The sequence below is a fragment of the Enhydra lutris genome, unplaced genomic scaffold, assembly GCF_002288905.1.
Source record: "Enhydra lutris kenyoni isolate GAN:26980312 unplaced genomic scaffold, ASM228890v2 scaffoldscaffold39, whole genome shotgun sequence".
Lineage (NCBI taxonomy): Eukaryota > Metazoa > Chordata > Mammalia > Carnivora > Mustelidae > Enhydra > Enhydra lutris.
This window is the reverse complement of record NW_019154123.1, coordinates 16,240,080-16,249,215: the sequence shown is the minus strand read 5'-3', so window position 1 is coordinate 16,249,215 and position 9,136 is coordinate 16,240,080. Positions and strand designations below refer to the sequence as shown.

The window sequence follows — 9,136 nt, the reverse complement described above, 5'->3', positions numbered from 1 at the left end:
AAAAAAAAAAATTTAATCCCTTCAGTGTATTACTTTAGCAGTGGTTCTCAATCAGGCAATTTCCTGCCCCCAGGGGACAATCGGTGGTTTGTCTCTGCCCCCAGAGACATTTTTAACTGTGGGGAATACTACTGGAATCTAAAGGGTAGAAGCCAAGGACCCTGCCAAACAGGGGACAGTGCAGAGGACAGCCCCCCCCCCCCGCCCCCACAGAACTGCCTGGCTCAGAATGCCAACAGTGCCAAGAATGAGAACCCCTGCTCCTCTGGGAAATCTAGCATGACTTTCTTTCGCCCCCTAATCAATAAAGAATGGCTCCCTCTACAGTTTGATCCTTGTATAGTATTTACACAGAAACATGGCAATCAAGTGCTATTTCTGGCATTCTATACTTTTTAGTTACTTTAAACATACAAAATATATGGGAGTCATAGAGGAAAATGAGGACAGCTAGCAAAGGCTGCCTTCTTTCCTTTAAAGAGAAAACCTAGCAAATACGAGGTCCCTGCACTAGCAACCTCCAGGCCCTGAGCTATGATCTGTATCTGGCTGCTTACCCGGACTCTTCAGTTGTTCGTGAGCTTTGCAGCTGCCTTTTCTGCTTTGCTTGTCTCTAAGCATGTGCATCACTCCAGAGCAGTAATGATGTATGCTTATGGGAATCTCCAGAGATCTACAGTCCCTAATTGTCTATTTCGTTCAGTAAATTGTACTCATTACTGAGCCATGTGAGGCACTGAAGGACATCAGCCTTTCTGGGTGCCTTCTGTATGAGCCTGGGTAATGCGACATTGTCTGCCAAGGGCTCCACAATACTGAACTGAGATGCTTAAAACCCTCCATCCAGCTTTTCAGCTGAGTACCATTTTTTTTAACCTCTATCTCTCTTTCCTAACCATCCTTAGCTCTATTTAGATCCATATTAGATGTAATTTTCTCTTCAAGGAGTCTGATTTCAGTTTAAGCTCTTAAAGCCAGGAAGCTCAGAAAGGTTATGATGTCCTTTCAACCCATCCTTCCTGGACCTCTACTTGCATTCTGACAAGTGCATTCCAAATAGTAAATTTCTCCCTCTGGTCTCAAAAATCTTCAGCACTGAAAATCCAAAGCCAGCTTTGATTATAATGCTCCCAGTGCCCACATTCATTATACCAAATAGACAGGAGTGAACAGACATGTAGCTTCCAGTGACACTAGATAAAATAAAATGGAACAGGCAGAATCATGTTTGCTACTATTATTATCCACCAAAATGGGAATCAACTCTCTAGTAAGCTGTTTCCTCCCTAGAAAAATATCTAAATGATTAATGAAGGAAAAGTTAGGCAAAGTAAGCCATGGAATAAGAAGATGCTGGGAGAGGGGAATATATGCCAACAGAGTTAACAGTAAGATATGGCTACAGGAAAAATGCAGTTAGGCCTTATTCCCTTCTCTACTCATAATGTCAGAAAAGTCAACCAGCTCCTCTGTGTAAATCAAACCCATTCAAATTCACTGAAAAGTCCTCTGTTGAGATTTCCATGCAGAGTTTCCGTCCCATCACTTTGATGAATTCTCTCTTCAAAATTGTTAATTAGTATGGTGTCTCTAAGTTGAATCAATAAAGGCTTTGAGAAACTTTAAAAGACAACTTCATTGCACTGACTCTAACAGGCTAGTGAGGCAAGAGCCTCTAGGACTTAGTAAAACCAGAAAAACAATGGCAGAGAATGCCTTTGACTTACCCTGGAGTAAAGGGTGTGAGAGACTTCCAACGCACTTACATCCTCATGACCCATCAGCTCTGCTGCTTTTCACCACTCACTCACTTCTGCATGTTGGACCACCACTGACCAATCACCAACTGCCAAAAATAAATAAATAAATAAATGAAGACCCACAACTTGAAGTCCAGAGGCACTGCTCAAGTGAATTTGTGTGGTCTATGTGCTTGACACATAGACCCAAACACATATAATGGCTCAAGCTCAACAAAAGTTTACTTCTGGCTCCCATATACATACTGAACAGGTAAACAGGTTGGTCAGTCAGTGGAGTGGCCCTCACTGACACAGTGATCCAGGTACCCAGGCTAACGTAAGTTTTGCCACCTTTCTTAAAACTTGATTTCTAAACTTGCCCTAGGAATCTTCTCCATTCCAACCAGCCAGAAGTGGAAAACAGGATGGAAACTCACAGGGTATTCCCTGTGTGTTTTTTTTTTTTTTCTGGAAGTGGCTTGCAACACCCTTCCACTTCCACTCACATTTTATTGGCTAGAATGAGTAACACAGCCACACCTAATAACTATGAGCTGCCCAGCAGCACATGGTCTTATCTATCATACAAGGCTGCTCCAGACCAACCAAGATGACAACATTGTATTTGATAAAACATTCTGGGTAAGACAGTAGCACAATAACCTTGACTTAATTACTTAATAAATCTCTGTTCCCTGATTTTTTATCTGTAAAATACCTCTTCCCTCACAAGGTTAATGTGAAACTCCAAATGAGACTAAGCAGCACTTCTAGACTTTAATGTGCACACACAGCACCTGGAAATCTTGATGAAATGCATTCTAATTCAGTAGATCCTGAGTGAAGCCTGAGACTCTGCGTTTCTCACAAGCTCCCAGATGATACCAATACTACTGTTCTCTGACCACACATTAAAAAGGAAATAGAGAATATTTTTGTAAACCAGAAAGTAATTTTCAGATATAAAGAATTATCTTGGCACCAAATTTGATTATAATTCCCAACTAGCTAGCACTTTTAGGAAATAGTCTAGGTACCATATAAAATTTCATATAGTCAGATTTCTAGAAATGGAAAGAATTTAAGTCTTGGTCACTCTTCTCTCTTATTTTCTAGACAAAGATATAAACTCAGAGATGCCAATAATGCCCCCAAAATCTCACAATAAATTAGTGTACTGGAATAGAATGCAGAAATTTTGACTTTTTTTCTGTTAAACTCAATTGACAGCCTTCTGAAAAGGGTAATTTTCTTCTGCTAAAGGAAGAACAAATACTAATCTGGCCCATACCCAAAAGGAACCAGAAGATAGCATTCACCAGTTTGGGTCACTATGGTACCAAAGGTGACACAGAAAAGACATCAGGAGATTTTTAAGCAGATGTTCTTCATAATGTAGTGATTGCCACCAAAGTTGTGTTTCACGTGTCCAAAACAGGACTTGAACATAAATTAACTTCTGTATATGCTCTGGCAAAACCAAAAATATTTTCAATATATAAAAACTTTGAGTTACTACTATTTGGGGGACAATTAGAAAAAGAAAAAGAGGGTGCCTGGGTGGCTCAGTGGGTTAAAGCCTCTGCCTTCAGCTCAGGTCATGATCCCAGGGTCCTGGGATCAAGCCCCACATAGGGCTCTCTGCTCGGCGGGGAGCCTGTTTCCCTTCTCTCTCTCTGCCTGCCTCTCTGCATACTTGTGATCTCTCTCTCTCTGCATCAAATAAATAAATAAATAATCTTAAAAAAAGAAAAAGAAAATAATTAACCAAGAAGCAGAAGCTTCTATGATAAATCTTGAGGACAAAGAAAAGAACCTCAAGATTTTTATCCCTGACATGTATGCTATTTTTGCATCTCAGATCATGGTGAGTCCTAGGAGCTTATAGCAAAAAACACTGCAATGAAGGACCTCAGAAGTGAAACACAGGAGTCAACCCCCCAAATCACAAGTCAGAAAAGCACTAACTATCTGGAAATCAAAGCAGATTGGTGAAGAAAGGAGGCTCTTACAATGCATGTCCTCTTCAATGAAGGAACATGAATATGGAAGTGTTTTTGGTGAAATCATGAGGGAGTACTTACTGGGCAAGCAATGATAAATGGAAATCAATATTTGCACATCCATTATTAATTTAAAATGAATAAAATACTATTAGCATCTTCCTTTAGTGAGCAATTTTAAACATTTTAATAAAGGTAAAAGGTTCTAAGAACTTTCATAGTTTTACTTCTATACTCTACCCCCAACCCTCATGCACTATAGTGTCTTCAGCTCCTCAAAAACTCTCCCATCCTGGCAATTTTCCACAACCTACTCTAGACTCTAGAATTTCTACCCTATTTTTGTGCCATGAATTCTACTTCCCTCACCACCCCCCACCCAGCTTTGGCAGTCTGTTGAAGTCGAAGAAACTCCTCCTCAGAATAATGTGTTAAATGTTATAGGATTACAAAAGAAGCCTATTATATAGACATCTTTCCATGCAGCACTCAGAGTTCCATGAACCTAATATAAGAACATCTCATTGGTAAGAGACACTTCTAGGATAATCAAAGTTTTATTTTTCTTCTAGGAAACAGTATCCAAAAAGTTTTAAAACCCTAAGATATACATAAAAAATTGTGTGCAGGATCAGTCAGTGAAGAACAAGCTGAAGAAAAGCCTGACCTTGAATCTCTAGCCAAACTCAACATTATTCGTGCTGTGGCTTTAAAATGATACATTAAGGAATTACTCAGAATTTTCTTTGGCTCCAGCCCTATAGACACAGCATATTCTGAGTCCTGATGGCAAGTGGAGAAAGGCAGCATTGAAGAAGGAAAGATGGAGAGGAGTAGGAGCTTGGGTCCTAGTTCTCTAACAAGTTCTCTACTAACTATTTCTGTTAGCTTGGTCAATCAGTCAGTTCTGAGTTGAAACTGCCTATAAAATTAAAAAGTTGAGTTAAACCACCTATAGGGTTTCTTCCAACTCTGAATTATTAGGATTTTAAGACAATACATAATCATTTCTCTGGAAAGAAATTATTGAGATTTCTTTTTGCCCTAGGCTCACAGTATGAAATTGCCTTCTAGATGAGAATTTTTCAGAGGCTTCAGAAATACAAGAGTCACCCTGCCACAGAATAAGACTTGAACGAGATTTTAATAGACATGTATCACGTTAGCAATCCCAGTGATGAGGCAAGAAAACAGAGTTTCAGAAAGGCAAAGATTTATTTGAGGTCACATAATGAGGCGATATTAATGGACTGTGGTAACTACTGCCATCTAGCACCAGCAGGATTTTAGGATTCGGCATTGGTAGTAAAAAACCAGCTCATCAGTTCTCTCGGAGACAGAAATAAACCTCGAATAAGCTGAGCCATAGAGAGTGAACTGCACGAGGAAGCAGGTGACTGGGCTAATGACACCCAGAGGCAGCATCCTCTAGCTCAGGCAGGGTCAAAACTGAGGTTCTCATATACATTGTAACTTCACTGGCAACAGCACTCACCTTCAAATACTGGGGCTACAAATTCCATCTCAAAAAACAGTCAATAACAAAGAAAGAACAGCTATCCCAAAAGAGGGTAATAGATAAGTAAACTCTGGCTAGCAAACTTAATAAAACCAAAATTCAAGATTTTAAATACCATAATCTTGAAAGGACTGCATTAGCTAAGAAAACCTTAAAATACTTCTTGGTAATTTCCAAGTTTTAGAAGAAACAGATTCAGAATAACTTGGACCTATCTGGACAGCCCTGCAGTACAGTAACAACAGGCACTGCTTTTACTAGGACTCTCACCACTACCTTCAGAGCATGTAATTACTGGATATTTCTCGGGTTTAAAAGTCACATGTATATTTCCGTAGTCCTGTCATGTGTAGACTAGCTTTACGTGCAAAGAATTAGAACTATGAAATTGTTGTGAATTATGATTAAATCAGGATTTCAACCTCATGTTCAATTAACCAACATGTATCCCAAGAGCTTTTAAAAACCTATGATATAATGCTTGTCAGTTTACCCTCTGCCTTTTCCCCCTATACACAACCAGGAAAGTAATTGTACCCATTCCTCAACCCCCCAACACATATTATTTCTACCTAATATAAACAGTTCTGGCTTTTAGAACCTTTTTTTTTTGGGGGGGGGGCGGAGGGAGAGTTGATAGCCTTTCTAAATCTGGAGGCTACACACCACTGCTTTGCCAGCTCTGTTTCATCTCCTCCAGGAATTTCAGAGACAGCAGTGCCATCTACTGGTAGGGAGGGCACAACTTCTTATTTCTGGAAGCCTGTGAGTGACAGGAGCCAAAGACGGGAAGAATGGCAGGCTAGATTGTGTCTTTGTGAGCCTTTCTTTTCTAGAGCATATAACAAACATAACTGATGCTTACAACCTGAGAAACGGAACCTCCGCAGGAGTCTCCACATGAAGGGCAGCTCCTATGGAAGCCATACAAAGCCCAACCAGGCTAGCCAATAATGAGCTCTGCCTGGAAATGCCTCCTTAAGTCTCCAAAGGCAAGCAGCAGAACCTCACTGAATTAAACATTTCCTGGCTCTCCTCTTCCCCCAGTACTTCTGTATCAGATGATCTCACCCATGCCCCCACCTGTGGCAGCATTATCCAGCTTTATCTTATAGCATGCATCTTAGGAAAGGTGCTCAGACCCATCTCAATGTGAAGGCTCTTATATTTACACAGTGTGACACAGATCCCGCTCAAAGGACACTATTGCTTAGGTATGCAGGTCGGACTCTAATCTCTCTCATTTGCTCTCCATCCTCCCTGTTCCTGACCCAGAGGACAGAAATGACAGAAAGGAAATGATTTCCTTGTTGTTTCGAAAGCAGCACTAGTGGGCTTTCACTGAACCAGAAAATAAAACCTTGTCTTGTCGGTCACTGAGGTACACTGCTTCCCTCAAGATGAATTAAGCCAGCCAATCTTTCGCTTTTCCCCTGTATAAACCTATAAATTTAAAACCTATCTCTCTTCCAAAGGCTAAACATAAATGTACTATGACCTTTACATAATTTATATAAAAATGACATTTTTCTAAACATAAAAACGTATCTTTTCAAACTATACTACCTACCCCACCTTCAGAATTCCTTCTCCTTCCCTCCATCACATGCCATCTTAAAAAACAATCATTGGTAAATTGAATTATTCCCACTAATTTACTTTACATTCCAATCTATGGGGTAACAATCTATATTCACTTTAATAGGGTCATTTGTTACATTCCCAAAAGCTTTGCAGCAACTTTACTTTCATTCACATCAGAAAACCATCAAAAAGTTGATTTGCTACAGCTGATAAATGTTCTGATTCCCCTAACGAATTTAAGTGTTCCTTCTTCAATTTGTTTTAACTTGTCAAGTAAACTGATTTCTTAGCAAGGGTAGGCATTTCATAGGCATGAGGTGTGCCTTGAATGTTTGAAAAATCACATTGTTTCCTAAGGAGATGAAACTTTGTATGTGGGAAGGTAAGAGTAATGAAAGGGCTTTGAAAGAATATCATCAGGTCTCCAAAGGAATCAGGTAGAAAGATTCTTCTCCATCTCACACCAGAATAAGTTCTAAATAGATTACAGTGAAACTCCAATATATGGTAAAATCTTCCTAATGACAGACAAACCATTTCTTACCAAGTAAACTACCAGATACATCCAACAAATTAGTGGAAAACTGAAGGGACTTTTAACATTTTAAGATATACAGTATGCCCTTGCTATTATAGGTCTAGGGAAATGGAGAAGAAAAGCAGAGGTCTTGTACACAACTTCCCTTTTTATACTATGACTTAAAGGAGACATCGTCCATCCCCAACACACAAACCGTTTTTGGCATCCAAATGGTCTTTAAACAAGCACTTTTCAAAGAATTAAGGGAGTCTGAATAGGTGTTAATTTACACCATGCCTTCCCTCCTCCCTACAGGCCATTAACAGGCTCAAAATAATTACTCTCTTCGGCAGCTCAGAAGACCTCAGTTTACAGATATAACGGCCACCCCACTCCCACTGACACCCCCAAACCCCTATCTTCTTGAAGGAGAATCTGTGTGACGATCTGGTCTGCAGCTCACTGCAGGCATTTCCCTCCTCACAATTTACCAGTCATCGGTTTCGCTGTTAACTGTAATTCCTTATTGTAGCTTCTCATTTAGATCTGCTCCTTTAGACCAGTGCCCAACTGCTTAAAAAAATTTTTTTTCACCTCCTAACGAAAATCTGGATTCCCTCGGCAGGCTAAAAGCCGTCAGTATCGATGTAACTCTGGGGTGAGAGCTCCCGTGCAGGTCCGGAGAAGCCTTCTACGGGCAAACACTTGGGCTCGGTCCACCGGTTGTGCCCCCCTCCCCCGCCCGCACAGCTGCGCTAGGAATTCGGCATCGCTCGCCGCCGGATTAGTTCGAGTCCCGCGGCTTGGCTAAAGTGACACATTTTTTTCCCCTTCCTTCTCACATGTGACAGGTCCCACTGCATTAAAGCCATCCTCTCCCGGACCCCAGCCCAGATCCGGAGTCCACTGATGTCCCCGCCACACCACGCTTACCCTTTACCTGAGGGAGGGCCGATACCAGCATCCCTCCAGGCGGGAAACAAAGGCAGAGACGAGGCTGCCAGATGGGCAACTCCCTTCGGGCGGACTCGTCACCGTGGTGAGGATAGGAAGGTGCGTTTAGAGGCTAGGAAAAGGGAAACCGAGGCAACCAACCAGGGTGACTGAGTGCGAGTCTGCATCCTTCCCGAAGCAGAGCTCCCAGGGCGAACCCCAGACTTCCCCCTTTACCCTGCCCAGCCCTGCCCAACCGGCTAGTCGCCACCAGCCGCGCTAGGGGCAGGGGGCAGCCCCGCAGAGGCGCTTACCTCAGGAGAAGCGCTCCGGCTCCCTCCGACGGCTCCGGAGAAAGCCCCGCCGCTCGCGCACGCGCACTCGCGCTCTCGTGGCTTCGCGCCCCCGCGCGCGCCTCTCCGTCCGGGCTCCAACCCGCCCCAGCCCTGTCCGTCAGAATCCACGAGAGCCAATCCGGTAACAAGAGAGGCCCGGCGCCGGTCACGTGGTCTGACCAGCCAATCACCAAATTGCCCTCGGCAGCACCCGCTCCGATGTCCCTGGGGGTTCGGTTGCTACCGAGCCGAGCCAGTGCGAAGCGGGCACAAAGGGCTGAATCTGTTTTCCAGGGCTGTTTTTGCTCAATGAATGAATAAAATACGTCTATTGAGATTTGAAATTCTAAATATTAATAGCAGTCACCTGAGTATCTTGTTAAAAGGAGTATTCTGATCCAGTAAATCTGAAATGGAAACCCGAGATTCTGCCTAACAAGCTCCAGATGGTGATGATTCTCCTCATCCGGAGACCACGCTTTGAGTAGCAAGATTTTAAG

The 9,136-nt window shown here is 42.3% G+C and overlaps 1 protein-coding gene across 1 annotated transcript in view; it reads right to left on the bottom strand.

Moving 5' to 3' along the window:
- LOC111155160 (transmembrane protein 108) overlaps nt 1–8,660 on the bottom strand; it is a 385,094-nt gene extending 376,434 nt beyond the window's left edge. The window contains exons 1-2 of the mRNA XM_022515237.1: nt 8,616–8,660; nt 1,728–1,846 (exon numbers count right to left, since the gene is read on the bottom strand). The gene's annotated coding sequence lies outside the window, so the exon portion shown is untranslated. The remainder of the gene's footprint in view (nt 1–1,727; nt 1,847–8,615) is intronic.
- Nucleotides 8,661–9,136: the final 476 nt, after the last annotated feature.